This window comes from Callospermophilus lateralis, unplaced genomic scaffold (genome assembly GCF_048772815.1).
Source record: "Callospermophilus lateralis isolate mCalLat2 unplaced genomic scaffold, mCalLat2.hap1 Scaffold_113, whole genome shotgun sequence".
Taxonomy (NCBI): domain Eukaryota; kingdom Metazoa; phylum Chordata; class Mammalia; order Rodentia; family Sciuridae; genus Callospermophilus; species Callospermophilus lateralis.
In genome coordinates this window covers 235,146-256,211 of record NW_027511570.1, presented here as the reverse complement: position 1 = coordinate 256,211, position 21,066 = coordinate 235,146, and the positions used below count along the sequence as shown (strand labels likewise).

At 39.1% G+C, this 21,066-nt stretch overlaps 1 pseudogene; it reads left to right on the top strand.

Annotated features, from left to right (window-relative positions):
* Positions 1–21,066, top strand: part of LOC143386122 (coiled-coil domain-containing protein 102B-like) — a 186,312-nt pseudogene that overhangs the window by 44,717 nt on the left and 120,529 nt on the right.

The following is a 21,066-nucleotide window of genomic DNA, read 5'->3' as shown; positions in this document are numbered from 1 at the left end:
CTTAGAATCTTTTTGTATGAATGTTGTATGCACATTTATTTTAATTTTTATATAATGATGAAATGTTTAAAAATACTCAAAACTGAATAAGAATACCTAGTCACATATAATTATATGTCTTTTGTTTAATTCTTTTTAATAATGGATCACAACAGAAGAAGGATTTTATGGTATATTTTAAAATGGCATTGTCAGGTAAGTGTAAGGACAAAATATTCAAAGTATAGATACAAGTTGATTGACATTCAGAAAAAGTGTGTCATGATGCATGAGTTGAAATTTTATACGTATTATTCTTTCTTACTCTCTGTCTCCTCAAAACTTTTGATAATTACCTTCACTTTCACTGTCTGGTTTTATGGTTTTATACATAAAACTGTTTGAATATAAGAGCAGTTATTTTGTGGATACCAGAAACAGTTTAAAAGCAAATTCATGTCTGGTTGAGGACTGCTGATGAAAAGATTAGCAATTGTTAGAGCTGGAAACAGATGTGCTTGGTCGAGCTAGATTTTTAAAAATGTATTTAAAAGTCTGGTGTGCTTTAGTGAGAAATCATTCTTAAATCACTGACATTTAGAGAAGAGAAATGGTAAGAATTTAATTGTAAAATCTAAGTAAGTATTTAAAATGCAACCAAGACAATGAGCAATAGAGGTAATTATATCCAAAATGCTGTTCCTGTGTTGAATTTAATACTTATTCAGCTCTTTCCTTGTAAGTCTATACATATTGATTTGGAATTAGATTAAGAATTCTAAGTGTGCTGAAATGATCATTCCTATGAAATCGCATGGTCTAGAGGATCAAATATTCATGCAAGAAACATTGATTACAAATAATTGTGACAACTCATTTAAAGAATAAATGACTCTTATTCTTTACATAATGGAAGAGATCCTTTGACATATATGAGAATACTGCTAACATTTTAAATCCGTCTCAATCTAAAAACCTGAAAGTTTACATTTTTCCTGAAAATACTGTGCTTCTACCTCTTATTCTTTTATGGATTGTATTAAATAAAATATAAAATATTCTATCATTTTATGATCATAAAATATGTCTAATAGTTTATAATTTGCAATGCTCTTCATTAAATGTTTGTGAATGATTATGTTCAGAGGCAAAGGCATCTCTTGCTACCCCGATTGTACTTACAGCCTGCATCAGAATCTTACCTCTGACATTTCAAACACCTTTCTGATGTGGTGGAAATAGGTTAGAATTACTAGCTGCACAAGCTAAAATTTTACACTTACATTTTTTAAAGATATATCATGGGGAAGCTGTTCTACACCTACCAAGTAATGGTCCTTGAAGATTCTTAACAGAAATAGGTATCTGGAGAACTATTAGCACAGTTGTGAGAGCCAAGCTAATTTGGAAACATTGTCTCATTGCTATTCTTGGGGCTTAAGAAATAATTCCATAGAAGTGAGTGAAAAGATTAATGTGTCTCTTCAATTCTCCCTCCAAAATACAGCTGGTACTGTTCCTTTCCATTCCTGCCCCATCCCCGTCAGAGCCAGCACAATCTCTTGCTTGGTGTCTCCGTCCAGGTCTCCTCACCACCATGCCTGACCTACTTGACTCCTTTTCCATCCACCAACCAAGGAGATATTTCTAAAGCTTTACATTAGTTTGAAACATTCCAAGACCTCCCTTGTACTTAAAATAAGCACTGTCTTCCAAGAACTTTGGGAGACCAGGAAATGCAAATTCACCTGGCCAAACCACCTTGCAGACATTTGATGGATGCCCAGTGATGACACCACTCATTTCTACCTTAACTGCTGAGCAGTGACACAATTTTAGCTAATAGTGCCCAACAGACTTTTTTTTTTTTTAAGTAAGTACCATCCCTTTGACTCCTCTGTTTGGAGGGCAGCCTTCTTCCACTCAGCCACTCTGTGGTTCTCTGGGTTCTCAGAGGCCACATAGCTGGATGATAGGCATCAGGATAAAGATTAGGAAAAAGGAAGGAGGTCAAGTGGGAATGATTTAGATGGGCCAGGCTTCAGAGTAGAGCACATGATTTCCCCTTCCCAACTCACAGGTGCGTTACTCAGTGGATGAACCACACCGAATTCTACGTGGAGAAATACATTCAAGTGTTTTACCCAAAAGGAGAAAGAAAATAGATTAGATAAGCATCTAACTAGTGTCCCATTTGGGGTCAACATGTTATCTAGTACAGCGATTCTTATTAATATGACATCTTGTTGATAAATGCGTTGGCTAAAATATTGCTTTCATTGTAATAGATGAATGATGAAGAATTCAGCTTATATTTAAGAGAACGTGGGCTTCCTAATTCTGAACCCTCATATTAAGCGCTTGCCTTACATCCATGCAGCTGTTTTTACCCCAGGGGACCCTGTCACTTCATGGCCTGTGTTCTGGAGAAAGATTGCAGGGTGTGTGCTTCCCACACACATCTCTTTCCCAGGGAAATGGGTGGTGGTGGGGGAACAGAGCTGCACATCTCCAGTTTCCCCCTCAAACTCACCAACCAGATGATCCCCCATCCACTTGGGAGACGAGTGGAGTCTTGGGGGGCAGCTGGGCATCTAGAGGGGTGATGGCCCATGTGGTTACTGGTCAGCAGTGCCTCTGCTCTTCTTCATCTTCTCCCTGGCCATGTGAACCTCTGGCTACACTGGTGTCCATTCCTTTCAAGAGACAAACAGAAGGACTTGCTCAGTACCTGGGCCCACGCTGCTCAGTGGTTAGGTCCACTCAGCCTTCTCTGTCCAGAACACCATAGCAACTTTCCCTGCTCCTACCTGCCAGGCACACCTTGCTGTGTGCCGCAGTCTGGCTGGGCACAAAATCACGAGCCACTCAAACAGGAACAAACTTTATTTTTTGAAACTGCTGCCAATGCTCCGTATGTGTCCGGGAAGATTGCCGATCGACCCACACCGCGTTCTCCCCATCCCAAGAGCAGGGTCCTCCTCCCTCCTACTGCACTTCCCCAACCAATGGGAACTCTTCAGGAGTCCTGTAGCAGGCCGAGGTGGACAGCAGGAGTCCAATATCCATATGAATGCAAATCTTAACATAATCATATCATCTCAATGGCTTGCTGGCGTCACCTTTCAACCAAAAATGCCATGCATCATATTACTTGGCTGTGGCTCTTAGCAGCTGTGCACCTCAGTTTACACATTACGTCATTAGAGTCATTCTTTCCAACACCTGCTTCTTTTCCTGTTTACCCTCCATACAAGGTGTGAAATTTTGAAGACCTCATCAGAACGAGTAGAGCTTTGTATTCATGTGCCTCAACCCGGTGTTGAGCACAAGTTCTTCAATTTGTGGTGGATCTGAAATGAGTTGGACACCATCCTGGTATTTTCCTTGCTAGCTCCACTTGCATCTGTTCTGCACACTGGCTGTAGCTGCGGTGTGAGGAGACTAGTTGAAATCCTACACTTGGTCTTTTATTAGCCTGATGATTCCACTGCTCTGCATCCATCCCTAAGGATTTTAGATTTTCCAGAGCACTGGAATGAGTCTTTATCCCTGAAGTCCTATCCATCATGAAAATTTGTTCAGCCCGTTCTTTGTATGACATAAATTAGCTTATCAGGAAAAGAGTAAGGCAGATAAAACACCAAATTAGAATTCGGCAAATGCAGAAGAAAAATGAAGCATATGGGACCCACTTTGCTGACATAAGTACCTTCAAGACCTTTTTAAACAAATGTAATTAAGAATGATACAAGCACTAAATTACATAAGTCAGAATTAATTAAACTACTAGTGGATAATTTATAGGCATTGCCAAGGTAACCCTCAGAACACTGAGATGACTGAATATACTCTAAGATTATTATGAGACTAATCAAAGAAATTTAGCCTATTCCTAATCCATTTTACTTGTGGAAACATAAATTAAAAAGAAGATGAAAACAGATATTTTAACATTTATTTAACTTAAGCAAAACATCTTAAAAAATAGAAGGAAAAAAATCAGCTAATATTAAATTAAGATATACACATTAGTAGTTTGAGAATAATGGTGATATTAGGCTAAAAGAAATAAGGACCAAGGTCTCTAAGAAAGTTACAAAGAAAGTTAATTTACCCCACACCTTAGCGATGTTTCACCTAGTATGGAGCAGAGAATTCATGAAATATTTTTATCTCTATTCTACTGGGTGGGCTGTTTTGCAGTGGTCCTTGCCTCATAAATGCAAAGTCTCTGTCTTTTTTTTTTCTATCAGAAAACCTTATGCAGGGACATTCTGTTTAGACTATTCCATAGATAAAGATCCACCTCAGTACATAGCATTAGTCTTTTTCACTGGAGGTCCAGCTGTCCTGTTGAGAAGGAGATTGAACAAGGTCACCTGCCTTCTTCCCTTCTCCCTGATGGTTTGCTCACCTCCCCACCTCTTCCCCCATGTCCCGACATCAAAAGTTTTGATTGTGTATATGGCTGGGTGAAAAATCAGATTGAAGCAAAGATATGTTATCTCACTTTAAAAATGCTCGGACATACAGACATCTGAAATGATAAATTGAAAATTGTTCATTCTTTTACATATATTGTATAACCTTAATTATTTTATAAACATCCCCTTTTAGCCTTTTAAAATACATAATCTGAGGTCGAGGAACCAAGGTGGGAGTTCAGGATCTGTGGGGTTTTGAAGAGGCGTGTTTGTATGTAACAAGATTAAAATTGCTTGCATGAGGAATATAATTGAAAAATGGGTAGTGCTCCTCCTTTTTGGAATTTCTGAACCAAATGCAACATAAATTATAATGCTCCTTATTACTCTACCCAGCTTGTGCTTTGTGCTAATGTAGAGGTTAGAATTTTCTTTGTTTGTTTGTTTCTTTCTTTTTTTCTTTTTGCGTTTTACTCCATAGCTGTACACATTCTTTAAAAAATTGTAATCATTTTCAAAAGATATAAGCTCACCCAAAATAAAAATGTTGGATAACACAGATGAAAACAAACATGTACAATAAATTCTATGTGGATATTTCACTAGTATATCCTGAAATAATGTGGTTTAGGCACTGAAGAGTGAAAGAACAGCACAGGAAATGAACCACACAGAAACTAAGGGAGAAAGCTGGATTCCTTTGGATGAGAGGAGATAATAGAAAAAAAAAAAAACCACTCAGGGGATTGAAATATAACAAGAACAACAACCAGAATGAAAACAAAAGAGGAAAAAAGAATGTGCAAAAAAGCCAAGTCACTACTCGCCACTGTCCCATGCTCTGGGGGAGGGGAGTCCTGCCTCTCCACACTCCCGCCAGCAGACTGTCTGGAGTTACAAACCCCATTTCTGGGTCTTGATCACTTTTTAGTGACTCATTATCCCCCAGTGCTTCAGACTACTTCCTAGGTCACTGGTCACCCCTTGAGAGCACAATTTGATGTGGTGCAATCAGGATTGCACTGGGGATAGCAGGACAAAACATGGCAAGTCACGTGGAAGGACTGCCTTGTAGCTGCCCCATATGGGGTTGTGCCATGGGAACACCCATAGCATCCCTAGCACCTCTCCTGGCTGGGTGCTTCCTAACTGGCACCTATAATTAATGAGCATTAAGAAATCACAGGCAAAAGGCTAAAAGAGCACTTCAGCTAGCATTTTCCCACAGATCACACAGGAGGTTGAAAGACGCATAGCCTGCATCCTGCAAGAGAGGGGACCCTTTGAAATATACTTTAGAATGTGTAATTGCCACTTGAGGCAAATCTCCTTTGCAATATAGTACAGAAGTTATGATCAAAGCCAATTGGGATATGATTTTATACTTATATTAAAACGTTGTCTAATGTGTAACAAAATGAGGTGCTGGCAGAATCTTGTATGGTAGCTCTCACATGTATAATCTGAATACCATACAAATATTTAAGATATTTTAATGCAGTCATGATGAATTAGCCAAATTCATTAGGTTCAGCTAGGAAGAATTTAAAAATTATGGATAGATTGATAGATATATCTTTATTTCCAGGTCTCTCTTTTAGAGATTTTTACTTAATTGATTACAGGGCTTCTTAGGGATCTATATTCTGAGATGCTCATTATTCTTCTGTGCATTCTCCTTTGAGACCTGCTGTTTTAAGTCTCTATATTCCAAAGCTAGAAGAGAGCATGGAGATCCCAAAGACCAACTGTGATGTTTAATTCGGTGTGGCTGCTTGAGTGGACCACAGGATGCCCAAATACTTGGTCAATTATTTTCAGTGTGGTTGCAAACATATTTTGGGTGAGATTAACATTTGAATCCAGAGTCTAGGTACAGCAAATTGCCCTTCCCAGAGTAGCTATATCTCATCTAACAAATTAAAGGCCTAAATACAACAAAATTCTGACCTTCCCAACAGTGACTGGGAACACCACCAGTCTGCCTTCTTTCTAGCTGGATGCTGGATTTTTCCTGACTTCATGGGTCTACAGCTGCTAACTGCAGATCTTTGGATTTAGCTTACATAATTCTTTCTGGGCATGTGTATACTTATGAATAAACACATGAACATAACACACCCTCACACAAAAAGCAACGTACACACACAAACATCTGATCGGTTTTCTCTGAAGAACCTGGCTAATCTATCCAACCCTCTCAAAAGAGTCATAATTTGGCCCAATCAATTCCCTGCAAGTTCCAGCTTCTTTCCATTCAACTGTTTTTCCTCTTCTACTAATTGTGTTATGGGGCCCCAAAGAGGTACTTGTGTTTCTAGTTAATAACTTCAATTCTGAAATGAAATATATAATTTATTTAACTTACCCTGCATATTACTTTGTAAGTTGACTTAAAATAATTTTGCATGTAGGGTAGAGCAAAGGATATGTTGATGAAAAGATAGTTCATATTTTATTTGTTTATTTGAATTAAACTACATATCATTCTACAAGGAAGGGACATGATTTCTCATTTCGAAGGAAGAATTAGGGGATGCTGATGAAGTTTAAGATCAGGGCCCCTCTAGGTGGACCTCTTTCAGGTCCTTGACATGGAATAGCTGTGGAAATGTTTGGGATCTTACCAAGTCAGAGTTGAGTAGAAGCTACATGCAGTTTGTAGGCACTGGAATATAGTTTTGGAATTGTTTCTCGTGTGCGTGTTGATGATATGAAAATTGTCTTGACAATGCAGCATAGCTTTAAATAAAAGTTACCCAGAAAGTATTTTCCAAGATACCTATGATGGACAAACTTCCAGAAGTGAAAATGCTAAACAGTGAATAGACCTACATAGTAACACTGTGATCTTATTTAATCCCATTTAATTCACACACACAAAAAAATGATCAACTGTTCTGGAAGAAAGGCTAAGGTTTCTCTATGAATAAAATATACTAGAAAGTCACTGCCATACTAAAAGTTTATCAAAGCATGTATTTGTTTATTTATTTATTTATTTATTTATTTATTTATTTATTCATTCGGTACAGGGATTGAACCCAGTGATGCTTAACCACTGAGCTACAACTCCAGACCTTTTTATTTTTGAGACAGGATCTCACTAGGTTGTTTATAATCTTGTTAAATTACTGTGGCTGTTCTAAAATTTGCAATCCTCCTGCTTCTGCCTCCCAAATCTCTGGGATTACAGGCGTGAGTTACCAGGATCAGCTCATCAAAGTATTTACAATTAAAAATCTAGGGTCATCACTTTGTGATTTTTATGGTATTTGTAATCTTTGTGAGTTGTGCTTATCATTCTGAATAAATATTTACTTTCATCCCTCGTTCTTCTTTGTCCCCAAATTGTGAAGAAATCAGAGTCTCTAAGACCTGAGTTCTCCAAGGTCCTACTCCCTTTCTGCATGCCCCCTGTCTCCGCGAGGTGGCGCTCCTCCTCGCAGCGCTGGTATCTGCGTGCGCACAGACTGATAGCGCGGCACCCAGGCAGGTCATCTGGCCTGTTTGTCCCCTACTGTGTAATCACCTCGAGGGTAAAAACACTCTTTCATCCTTCCGGGCTCCTCTGCTACCCCAGTGTCCGACTCCCACTTACAAATGAACTTAATGGGGGCAGATGAATGCTGCAGGGCTGGAGCAGAAAGTTGCTGAGAGTCAGGACGGCGTTCTTTGTCCTATTTACCACGGTTCCGACAGGTTTTTGTTTTTAACTTTCCACCACATAGCAAGCAGGTTTTTGCTGATTCTAGATATCTGCACTGTTTACCCAAAAAAGGCACAAAGCCCCAAAGAAGAAAAGTGATTTTGTCAGCTATTTGGTTGTGAGAAGTAAGCGCCAAGGTCAGACTCCTCTGGCAGCCAGAGACTCCAAGAACGCCATATGTCGAGGGAGAGTTCGGGAACGCGTTAGCAAACTGTAAGTCACAAGACGAGCGAGGGATCGTCCGAGATGGAAAGTACGCAGTACCACGTAGGCAACTTCAGGCACCGTTTCAGTTCTGAGTGTGAGAAGCAGCGTTCCCTGCTGAGCCCCATTCCTCCCTGCTGAGCCCCACTCTGGATGTTAGATTATGTCACACGTAAGAAGTGAGTGAGTGGGGCTTGGATTCTTCCTGAAACAGGGGCTCCAATCTGACAAAAGAAGCCCGAGGGCCCTGCCAGGCTCAGCCTGTTGGATTACGAGAGTTCCAAACAGAAGCTCTTTACAATTTCCAGTAAAATTGGAAGGCATCACTGCCCTTACCCTTTTGATTAAAGCGATCTTTCTTTGCTTTTTACGTATTTTTAGTAGATTTATTGAAATGCAATTCACATACCATATAATTCATACATTTAAAGTACATAATGCAATGGTTTTAATAGATTCACAGAATTGTATAAGCTTCATCTTAATCAACTTCAGAGCATTTATATCAGCCATGTTTCTGGTCTCAGGTTCAGTCTATAATATCAATGTCATCCACCACTGTCCTTTTGAATTTTTTTTGCCAGGCTCATCTCCCCCAGTGGGTCCTGCAAGCAACTGGATTTGGGGGGGTGGGCAGGGCTGGAGAGCAGGGTTTCCATGACCAGTTGTTCCTGTTTAAACTTCTGCCCACGTCTGATTTTCTCCTTGTCACTTGGGCTCACTCGCTGTGGTACTTGGGTTTGCCAGGAATCACCTCCCCAAGATGATGGCCCTGGCACGGTTGGCTGCAAAGCGGTTCCTTGTTCCTTTGTTCTCTGCACACATCCGAGACGGGCTACTTTTCTGCCTAAGTATATTGCATAGCACACCTTCCAGCTTAATTGGGCTTTGTTTTGGATCTCTAAACTCTCAGTACCCAGACACTCCTCAGGCCTCATACAAATGTGAATTCCTTAAGTTTCCTCATCCATCCACTTTGCTCTCAGAGGGCAGCTCTGGCTGTTGCCTCCAGCCACAGTAGTGGGCGGTGCTGGGGATTTCTTCCTTATTTTATTATATCCAACCTCCTAAGTCTGCAATCTGCTTTGAATGTCCAGTGATAAATCCCAGTAAATTTGCCCCCACTTTTTTTTCTTTTCACCCACTTTGCTGAAAAGCTGCTTTCTTGGTCTCATACCACGGAACAGCCAGGGAGGAGGCCTTCTCTATTCCACCATTGCCACAGTCTGGCTGGGCACAATTCAGGAGCCACCTGTCAAAAGAAACGAACTTTATTTTTAGAACCACACACGCCAAACAAAACAGCTCCTCAGGAAAAAACCTTCAGAGCCCAACTGCTACCATTGGCTTCCCACAAGCCCCTCAACCTCCCCCACTCCTCCTGCTCTTGAGGCCGATTGGCTGGGTCTCGTGGGCAGAGCCAAAAAAGTCCCCCAATGAGCAGCTCCATGGCCTGAAAGGGCAGGGAAACAGTCCAATGAGCATCGCCGCAGAGGAGCCAATCAGTTGGCAGCTAGAAGTTTGCTGGGGCCACTGTGAGCCAATCATCAGCTGGCAGCTGGAAGTTTGCTGGCAGCTGGAAGTTTGCTGGGGCTGCTGTGAGCCAATCATCAGCTGGCAGCTGGAAGTTTGCTGGCAGCTGGAAGTTTGCTGGGGCCCCTTTGGCTGTGGCTCTCAACACACCATCTTGAAGCCTCCCTCATATTAAGATAATTTACCACAAAAAACTTGACATTTGGAGCCTTACAACCACAATATATGCATACATATGTTAAATATGGACTTTTATTGCATATTATAGAGAAAAACAATTTTTTAAGGATAAATACATGTTATACTGCGATAATCTGGAAGAAATAAAATAGAAATACGTTTTCAAGAACTAAAATTAACAGACATTAACTTTGAATACATAGCAACAAACACAGATTTGTAAGGTTGGAGTATCTCTGATGTCCATAAAGTCGGATATTTCATTTAAAGGGCCATTATTTCAAATTTACTAGAAATTTTATTTTAAAAGCTGTAAAAAATGCACTCTTCTAAGACAAACTTTAAGGTATGGTGAAGTGGGCCTTTATCCCAGCAGCTCATGGTATTGAGGCAGAAGGATCATGAGTTCAAAGCCAGCCTTAGCAACTTAGTAAGACCCTGTCTCAAAATAAAAAATAAAAAGGCTGGGATGTGGCTCAGTGGTCAAATTCCCTGTGTTCGATCCCCAGGACCAAAACAGACAAAAAAGTAGACAAACAAACTTTAAGGATGTATGTGTTAGGCCTAACTCCCGACTCAGTGCTGTGCTCCTGTAATCTAGCAACTCAGGAGGAGGATGTAGGAGGATAGCAAGTTCAAGGTCAGCCTTGGCAGCTTAGCAAGGTCCTGTCTAATAAAAATAAATAAAATGGCCTGGGGATTAGTTTAGTGATGGAGCACCCTGGGGTTAAATAACTGCTACCAAAATAATAAAAAAGAATTTTTTGAAGGATAGATCTGCACTAGAGTAAAAGAGCACACAGACCCCCGAGATAATTCACTTATCGTCCTTCTTTTGACCTGAAAAATTTAACCAAGCTTTCATTTATCAAAGCTGGCTTTCCTGCTATTATTTAAGGTTATAGAAAAGAATTAGATGAAATTTACTTTAAAAATTTTCAGCTGAAATATTCTGAGCCATGATCTAATACATGAAGTGCCTCTCTGTGGTGTCTCTGAGTGTGTGAAGACGTCTTTGTGGGTTCGTTGTTAACAGAAATTACTTAGAACTTCAACCTGGCTGTTGGATATTCTGACATTTGAGTGCCATTCCTTCTCACCTCCCTCACCTTTTATGAGGATAGGGCAATACTGTAAGAACCTGGTAAACAGATAAATCTTGTTTTATTTTTATCCTGAATTAATGGATATTCAATAGTTATCCCAAATGTCGAATTAAAAATGTGTGCATCACAACAAAGACAATGAGAAGAGTCTTGGAAAAGCACTGGCCAGGAATAATTCGATTACAATTTCAAAGGTCAACTCACCTTCAATGTGAAAAGAGATTTGGGGGCAAGGATGATACAGACACTGTCAAATTTGTCTTGGTCATCCAGAGAGAAATAGGTGGTTTCCTATGCTCGTTGGGGGAGGAGAAATAGGGAGAGTTGAGAAATACACAGGATGAAAAAAATGGCAAAACTTGGTGATTAGTTAAATGTTGTGGATGTGTTGGGGTGCAGGGGACATGACTGAGAAGGAGAAGTTAACAGATTCCTGACGTTGTCAACCAGGTGGCCGTTCATTAGGAGACAAACAAGCAAGAAGAAAAACATAGGGGGAAAAGCTATGAATTTATCAAGTTTGAGATGGAAATGTTTGATACATCTTTGATTCAGGACCATAAAGAGAGGCTTGAACAATGACGGAGCGATGGTGGCTGAAGCCAAAGGAGTAGACGGGGTGATACTGGGTGGGTTAGCCAATAAAGCACATGGGGCTTGGTGGAATGACACCAGGAGGACAGACGGAAAAGGAGGAATTGCACAGAAATCTAGAAGGAAGGGAGAAGGATTAGCTTTTTTTTTTTAACCTGAGTCCGAGACAGGATATTTTCAAAACCATGTGCACTTCTGTCAAGGATTGAAGTAAGAAAGGGTGAGATGTGGGTGCAGGAAGGCCTGGGGAAGGCTGAAGCCAGTGGAGAGCCAAGCGAGAGGGAAAGGTGGGGAGAAGGTGGTCCGCAGCGCTCCAAGGGCATTGGTAGACCGAGGGAAGAGGGGGGGCGAAAGCGCCAAGCCTGGAAATAAGGAGGGTCTTCTCCCCTGGGCCTCCCTCACTCGCTTGTCCCCAACCTAAATGAGAAGTATTGAGGAGTTAAATATGTCGAGGAAACCTTGAGGAAAGATATCAAATCCTGAGGGCAAGTGGAATAATTAGCCTTCAATTCTAGGAGTTATTTAAATTCCTTAACAAGAGAAAAGAAGGAAAGACTCCCGTAGATGCATGCACACTGGTAGATTTTATCTTAAGTAATTGGAAATCTTGGCTACGCATGGCTTCTTCTGCATGAAGGGAAGCTGCAGGATTCTTTACCAGAGCAATGCGAGAGATGGCGAGTTTGGTGTTCAGGGGAGACTGAAAGGTACTGTGTTGTTAATGATATTGACATAAACATTCCACACGTTATTTCACAAAGAACAGAATTTTGCAATCTGCCTTTGTTATGTAATCCTTGCAGACCATCCTGACAGGTAAAATGACAGGCAAAATGAAAATAAATGGATGGGTTAGATTATATTTTTGTGCCCTTTTGTTATGAATTTTCCTCTTCCTACCATATTTGGATAAGTAGAAAAATTTTTATCGATATGATATACAGTATTTTCATTTTTTAGACATCATCTTGAGGTTGTTTTTCAACCCATGCTTATCTTGATTCACAATACACATTTACATATAACATTGATAATTTTCCAGAAACAAATCATGGCAGATGTTTCTGAAGTCACAGACGTGGCACATTGCCTGGTCTAACTTTCTGTAAACACTGCAGCATGAAAAGTGGGTTTTTAAAGAGTAATTTTGGAACTATACTTCAGTGTAACCTTGGGGAAACAAGACCTTACAAGAGAATATACTAAATAAATATTAAATAAAAGGACATGAGCTTGGAAAATGCTTTCTGATGCTGACTCACTCACTTTATCTGGTACCTGCTATTTCTGTCACTTGCAATTTAACCAATGTGACATGTCATTTGTGGATGACATTCATAATGTTTCTAAATTAATCGTCTCTAGCATCCACAAGCCCACTGCTTTCAAATTTCAGTTTCTAAGTAGATTGTTACAACTCCATTAATCTAAACCTAAAGTCAAAGAGGTAAGTGGCAAAATTAAAGTGAGTTCCAGTTGAAACTCAAAACTGCAAAATAATCAATTTAACTCAGTTTTTCAAGTAGAAAGTAGCTGTTTCATTAATTTATCAGTTTTCTCTGCTATATATTACTTTAGTAGCTTCAGATGCACACTGCGTCATTTCTTATATTTAGTTATTTTGCTCTTCTGTGCTTCAAAGGAGCACTGAGAAGGACAGTGTGGCTGAGCAGGAGATGAGGGGGGAGGGATGGTACAACCAAGTGGATAAAATAACTTTAAAGTGCGTCTTTTGCTGATTGGGAACTTGCTAACGGGATCTGAACAGAGAGAAATTACAGGATCTGAATTACTTTCCAGAGCTTTCTTTGGCTGCTGCTTTGAGAAAAAGAGCATGGGGCCACACGTAGAAACAGAAGGATGGAGGCTTCTCCTATGCTAAGTGAGGGATCCTGGCAGCTTTTAATCAGAATAGCAGTGGTGGATTTGGAGAGAGGTAACTGGATTTATAATTGTTGTAAAGGCTCAGCTAATAAATCAAATTGACTTGCTTTTAATTTGGATGGCACATGAGAGGATTGAATTAATACATCCAGTATTGTTGACCTGGTCCACAGGGAAGATGGGATTGATATCTGCTGAGTTGGTGAAGACTGATGGACCAACAGGTTGAGGGAGAAGTTCTGACTTTGGCTTTCCAGGGTGTTGAGTTTGAGATGTCTACAGAGGTGAGAAATTGGAACCTGGAAATATATCCCAAGTTCAGTAGAAAACACAGGCTGCAAATAGACACTTGGGGACGGTCAGCATTTTGATTAGTGCACAATGCCACCAGTGCATGTGAGCTGACCTATGGAGCAAATGTGTGACATTCACAGGGGCAAGGATGAACCTTGGGACACTCCAAAATTCTATTCTGTATTCCAGCCCATCCGGGAAATTTGTCTAAAGATACATTGTGAAATTTCTTAGGGGACGATCTTTTATTATCTTTAAAACTTGTATTTGCTCTGTCATAAACTTCTGAAATTTATGAATGCAATGTAATAACTTGGCACGGTGATACATGCCTATAATCTCAGCAACTCAGGAGGATGTGAAGAAGGAGGATCACAAGTTCAAGCCCAGTCTCAGCAATTTACCAAGACCCTAAGCAACTTAGCAAGGCCCTGTCTGAAAATAAGTAAATAAGTAAGTAAGCAAATAAATAAGTAAATTAAATAAAAAAGCCAATAGACAATGCAAGTATGGCTCAGTAGTTAAATTCCTCTGAGTTCAATCCCAAGTACCAAAAAAAAGTAAAGAAATTAATGCAGTATACTCTTGCCTTTTCCTGAAGATACTAGTTACTTTTTAAATCAGTGTATTATTTTATTCTGTAGTTTGTGTCCTCTTGTTAGTGTCTCCCCTGCCACCTGGCATTCTGTTTCTTAATCTTGGTGTTAGCCATTTTTTCCCCTTTCTTCTTGCTCCTGGGTTCTTTGAATGTTCAGAGAGCTTTGATTTTGACATTGACATTGATGAGTGAAAATAGAAATTTTAAAGTGTCTGGTGTGGATTTCCTTTGCTGTTGTTTAGGGAAATTTACATTCTGACTCCTTTAGACAATGAGAAGATTTATTGATTGACATAGTTTCTTGTGGATTAAAAGGTAAGACTTCTGAAAGTAAGCCAGGGCCATCAAGTGTCCACAGGAAGCTGAATTTTCTTTTGGTGAACCCAACTCAAAAAACAGTTTAACTCTTGCAGCTCGCCATTTCCTCTGTCAAAGTGACTTTCCTTTTATTTTACCTTGGATTAATGTCACACTACTTAACTCACATGGTAGTGGGTTGAACATGCAGAGACCAAGGGTCATGAATTCTGCATATCTCTTGCTCTGACTCTCAACTCCTCTGAGCTCTCTTCATGGCACCAACTGAACCATTTCAGCAAAATCAGCTCCTGTCCCTAGTGTACTCCATTGCCTTTGTGTTGGGCCTCTGGTCTCTTTGGCTAGGCTTCCTCTACTATCTCTATTAGCTTACTTATTACTTTTCAGAAAATTATTTTACTGGATTTTATCTTTATAACTACAGATGCAGTGTTGAATTCAGATGCAGGTAATGAATTCAGTAAAAAGCCTCTTGAAGTTTTCTCCGTCTAGTTAGTAACTTTGTAGATTACAAAGATGCTTATGCTTCTTTAAAATATGGTTCATGCCAGGCGTGTTGGTGCATGCCTATAACCCCAGAGGCTTGGGAGGCTGAGGCAGGAGGATTGCGAGTTCAAAGCCAGCCTCAGTCAAAGCGAGGCACTAAGCAACTCAGTGAGACCCTGTCTCTAAGTGAAATACAAAATCGGGTTGGGGATGTGGCTCAGTGATCGAATGACCCTGAGTTCAATCCCCAATAATAAAAAAGAAAATATATGGTTCATTTTTCTGTAGAGTAGGGATAATAATAGCAGTGCCTAACATTTGGGTCACTACCAGCATGAACTAAGACAATGTTTCAAGTTCAGTTCCTGGAGACTAGAACATACTGGTAATATTATCAGCATTAACAATGTCATGAATAATCCTGTTTTTAAATTTTTGAATAGGCTGTATTATATTGTCTTGTATATACAAGTTATATATAATTAATGATGAAAACATTTACCTATATGATATAAGGAAGGTCTACATTAATAAAATAGAACAGCATGTATGTATAGCTACATATTTTATATATTTATTTAATTTCATATTTCTGCTAAAAACTTCTAATTATAAGAACAGGTGTGGAGAAATATCACCATTTATGTTAATAGGATTTTTTAAATTCCTAAGTTTTTATACCTGTTCCTAGGTTTTATTGGTTTTTTTCAGGTATTTTTGTATGTTTTATATACATTTTACCAACCCAAGCACCATTTATATATTTTTTTTCTCCAAGTTTGCCTCGGCTACAATGAATTTAATATTTATACTTATGTTAAATAGATATAAGACTGATTATAAAAAGCACTGAGGTATTAATATTCTGGACTAAAAGATCAGAATTAATTCATTAATTTGGAAGTCAACTGACCCATTGTTAGGAATACGCAGAGGTATTAGGTTTCACTATTTGTTGTACATTCTGAGTTTTGTGCACTTTTCAATTGAAGGATGAGATTTATGGAGACTTGCTGTTTTTTTTTTTCCTAACAAATCAGTATTTTTCAACTACAAGCATTGTAATAAATTGTCCAACTATAATAGTTATAATAGCAACAACAAGGCCTGTCAGAATCCACATGGAAAATAAAAAAGATTTTACAAAATCGGAAAGATTAATGGGCATTAGTCTGGAACCAGCTAGCTTTTGTAGCGTGTTGTGATTATAGTTCCAACTTTGCTTTTCAGCCTGACATTCTTCACAGTCAACATGAAAGTGAAACAGGAGGAATTTCAGGAGATATAAAGGAAAAATCTACACCTCAAAACAGCAAGGATAGAGTCATCTGTGAGCTAAGAGCAGAGGTAAGGTATTGGATAAAGGGTGTAACATTATTAAATCACACTTGAAAATTACTAAATTATATACCATTTTAAATTGCACAAGTGAGATTACTTATGAGGGTGAGTGCTGCTTGTATAGTAATAAGCTTATATACTTTATGTAAGATTCTTTGGAATGATACTCCTAAATAGATGTGAGCTATCTGAGCAATCCAATAGACAATGCAAGTCTTTTTTTTTTTTTTAAAGTGTCATGAAAAGCCTTTTTTATTTTTTTTAATATTTATTTATTTTAGTTTTCGGCAGACACAACATCTTTGTTTGTATGTGGTGCTGAGGATCGAACCCGGGCCGCACGCATGCCAGGCGAGCGGGCTACCACTTGAGCCACATCCCCAGCCCGACAATGCAAGTCTTATTGTGAGTAAATATCTATTGAAAGTTCAATCATCTGACGGAACATAATGTTAACTTATTTTTAGAAACAATGACATACAAAATATGTGGCATGTGGATTCTGGTGACATTACCAACGCTATTAGCAGCTAACAACACTGAGATATAGGATAAATTCACATTGGTTATAGCTAATTGATTTATTTTCTGTTCTGACTAGCAACTGCAACCAATAAATTTTCATGGATTTGTAAACTCAGAGTGTTTGTCCTGTCTTAGATACAAAGCAGAAATTATTATTCCTGGACATAGGAGGAGGGGTTGAATTATTTATATTTCATTGAAAACTGCGTTGCGTTAAAAATAGAAAATAGCAAATTATTTATTTTATAACGGGTGATTCTGGACAAATGCTTTGGATACAAATGTGTAGGAACAAGTTAGGAAATGGAAAAGAAGTTGTTGAAAATATAGGCTGGGGGGAAGGTGATTTGGATGAGGCATTTTGTTTCCTATAAAACTCTTCAAAGACAGAGCTCATGCTGGAGTGTATTTTATGTCAGATGAACCAAGTGCATTGGGAAGTGCGTAGATTTGGGAGTCAGAAGCAGCAGAATCATCTTCTGATTATTTTCTTGAATTCCTGAAGCCCCTCTGTGTCTGAGTTTACAGAGATGGGAGTGATAATAGTCACAGTCATTACATAGGGGCTTTAAAAATAAAAATGTGCCTGGGGAGTACTTGGTGGAGAAGAGTTCTTGTACTTTGGTACTCAGCCCAGCTGTTCTGGAAAGTCGGGGCTTCAGGTCTTGCCTTCACTGCCTCTCCCTGCTGCCGGGCTGTCCTTACCCTTCGTCCTCAAGACGCCTTGCAGGTGTTGGGACCAGGAATATGCACCAACAGATCCAGATGAGAAGGTGACTATTGAAAACAACCGCTTTTCAGTCAAAGGAGAAAAGAATGGCTCTTGTGCCTTTTGTTTCTAAGAGGCTTCCAATCCTCAGGTCAGCTGCCACTTTCCCTGGGCTCTGCGCTCTCTAGAGCACCTTTGATAAAGCACTGCTGGACGTGCACCTAACACCAGAAACAGAGGAGGAGACCTGTCAGACTGCTTCCTGTAGCTCTCCTCAAAACCAGGGGTGTGGGTGCATACACGCGCCTGTGTAATGTTTTTAAAGAGCAGTTTTAGTTTTACTGCAGAATTTGGCAGGAAATAGAGTTTATATATTCACCCCTGTCTGTACGACATCTCTCAGGATTATGGTGCTTAGTAAAATCGATGAACCAACGTCCACACATTATCAACTGAGTCCAGGGTTTCCATTAGGTTTCACTATTTGTTGTACATTCTGTAGGTTTTGGCAAATGTCTAGTCACAAGCATCTATCCTAAAACTCCTGTATAAAACTCCTGTAAAAAGCCATCCTTTTCTCCTTTGACTGAAAAGCGGTTGTTTTCAATAGTCACCTTTCTCATCTGGATCTGTACTCTCCCCTCCAGTGCTACTTCTCTGATAATGACCACCAATACACATATTTTTTGTTATATATTCCACGTGTCCCCAAGGATTCATTTTTTTTTGTAGCCAACTTTCTTCTTGTGTTCAGACAGGATCATTTCTACTAGTCTGCCTTCAAGTTCATTGATTCTCTTTTGTCTCCTCCATTCTTAATTTTAAAATTTTCAGTGTGCTCTTTGTGCCTAAGTTTTCCATTGTTTCTTTGATTACATATTCCATCTATTTGCTGCAACTTTCAATTTCTTTACTAAAAGGCTTACTGTTTTTTTAAGAAATGTATTTAACTTCTAGTTGCTTACTGAGTGTTGTCCAAAATTCTTGCCAAATAATTAAACATTGTTGCCATTTCAAGGGTGGCATCTGTTGATTGATTGCTTTGAGATAGGATGAGTAACATTCAATTCGTAACATTCAATGAGTAACATTCATTGCTTTCTGCATATGTGGGGTATTATGTCACACAAAACTGGACCCTATGGAAGAGTCCTACTGAAAACCCCTGGAAGATGAAAGGTTGACTTGCCGCTTGGCCTCCCTGAGGTCCAACTGAGGGTCTCCTTTCACTGCTGGGCAGTGACAGCAGTTTTTTCTGCCTGCTGGACCTTATCCAGATAGTTCTGCATGGGGTTTCCTCTGGCACCACCAGAGCTTGGGGGGCCTCATTAGTGCCAACTAGCAATGGAAGTCTATTTAGTTACCTTCTTTGTGGCCGTGACCAAATAACCTGACGAGAATAACATAGAGGAGGAAAGGTTTACTTTGGCTCGTGGTTTCAAAGGTTCATCACATGGTTAGCTGACTCCAAAGCTCCGGGTCTGAGGCGAGGCAGAAGATCATGGCAGGAGGGTGACAGAAGAGACCTCCTCAGAACATGACAGCCAGGAAGCAGAGAGAGCTCCTCTACCCAAGGACAAAATATAGACCCCAAAGGCACACTCCCAATGACCTACTTCCTCTAGACACACCCTACCTGCGTATAGTTACCAACCAATTAATCTATTTCAGTGGATTAATCCACTCCATGAATTAGATTAAGTATCTCATGATCTCATCACTTCACCTCTGGAAATTCTAGCATGTCTCCACATGAGAGTTTGGAGGACACCTCATCTAAACCATAACAATCCTCCCAAGGAGGATTGGGGAACTTCTTACCACCTGACCAGGATGAAATGATGTCCTCCTGACTCAGCCTCTGCTAGCAGGAGTGGAGGTGGGGCTCTTTTTTTTTTTTTTCTGGGAGTTTGGTTGGATTCAAGCATTACTCTCCTCAAACTTTTGATCTTCCCAGGTCCTTTGACAAAAGCAAACCGACTTAGGTTACATTTTCATTATGGCTTTTGTTTCTTCATCTGTCTCCACCGATTGGTGTTCCCAGACAGCTAACATCTTTGTGGTGTATATACAGCCCAAAGAAAACCCCAGGAGCACAGCAGACTGCCAGTTGTTTCCCAGGTTGCCTAGGTGGAAAGCCTCTGCTCTTTTACTGAGTCTTTAATGTTTGCTTTGTGAATAATAGAGTTTTTAGATCTACTTAGTGAAAATGTAAATTGATATAATGTTTCTAATGGAGCACTTGGCAGTGTGTACAAAAGATTTCAAAAATAAACATCCTCTTGACCAAGCCATTCTACTTCGAGGAATTTAAGCCATTTTTAAATGTATGTATTTGCATGAGGCTACTTATTACAGTGTTGATTGTATATCTAAAAGCAAGAACCCATTTTTTAAAAATGGTTTATATTTTAATAAAATTGATATAATTACACAATTTTATGTGAACATAAAAAAGTATATTTTAAGAAACCATATACATTTATATATATATATATATATATATATATATATATATATATAGTATATCTATTTATATATATAAAAGCAAATACATTAATATGTATATGTTTTTTCTATTTTACTTCTCTATACTTTCCAATTATTTCTATAATAAACATGCTTAGATATGGAAATGTTTAAAATAAAACAATTGGATATGATCATCCTAAAATAATCACATCATTTTTCAAAAGATTTATTATTATTAACTTCTTTGAGCTAAAGTTGTTAACATTTAAAAAATATTGCAAATTTTATTTACATTTGACCCTCTTTAATGCATACTCTTGAAGTTTTATGTGTTTAGGAGAAAATATTAGCAAAACACAGATCTGGCAGCTCACTGTTAAACAAAATACACAAAGAACTCTTAAAGCCCAATCATAAGAAAATAAACAAGCTTACTTAAGAGTTGACAAAAGATATGAACACAAAACCCATCACAGATGACAAGATAACAAACAGGCATAGGAACAAACATCAGTATCCCACTTGACTAGGAAACTTTAGACTATAACCACAATGACATGCCCCTGCAAAACCACTAGAATTTCCAAAATCCAAGCATCAAATTCTGGTGAGGATGTGGAGCAAATGCAAAGAGCTTCAGCCACTTTGGAAGACAGTTTGTCAGTCTCGTACAAAACTGAACCTCTATTTACCATATGATTCAGCAA